Genomic DNA, 276 nt, shown 5'->3' with positions numbered 1-276 from the left:
ACAGACAGACAGACAGACAAACACGAGGTCGTTTGCATAAGCCCGCTGGATAGCTTTTTCAAAGCAGAAGGGCGGGCTAAAAAGAGAGGAAACACACACACAGCAGACCAGGTCACCTGGGCGGAGCCCAGGCAACTTCATGGCAAACTGAACGTGTAACAATTTCATTCAAATTTAAAAACAAACCAAACCAAAACAGTAAACAAGGATACATGAAAGTGAAGGTTAAACCATGATGAGAGACAGGAGGAAGAGCCAGAGGAAAGGAAAGATAAT

At 44.2% G+C, this 276-nt stretch overlaps 1 protein-coding gene across 1 annotated transcript in view; it reads left to right on the top strand.

Annotated features, from left to right (window-relative positions):
* Positions 1 to 276, top strand: part of LOC127751050 (uncharacterized) — a 49,699-nt gene that overhangs the window by 10,651 nt on the left and 38,772 nt on the right. The gene's annotated exons all lie outside the window — the stretch shown is intronic.

This window comes from Frankliniella occidentalis, unplaced genomic scaffold (genome assembly GCF_000697945.3).
Source record: "Frankliniella occidentalis isolate FOCC.00 unplaced genomic scaffold, Focc_3.1 Scaffold323, whole genome shotgun sequence".
Taxonomy (NCBI): Eukaryota; Metazoa; Arthropoda; class Insecta; order Thysanoptera; family Thripidae; genus Frankliniella; species Frankliniella occidentalis.
This window is presented reverse-complemented; position numbering and strand designations above follow the sequence as displayed.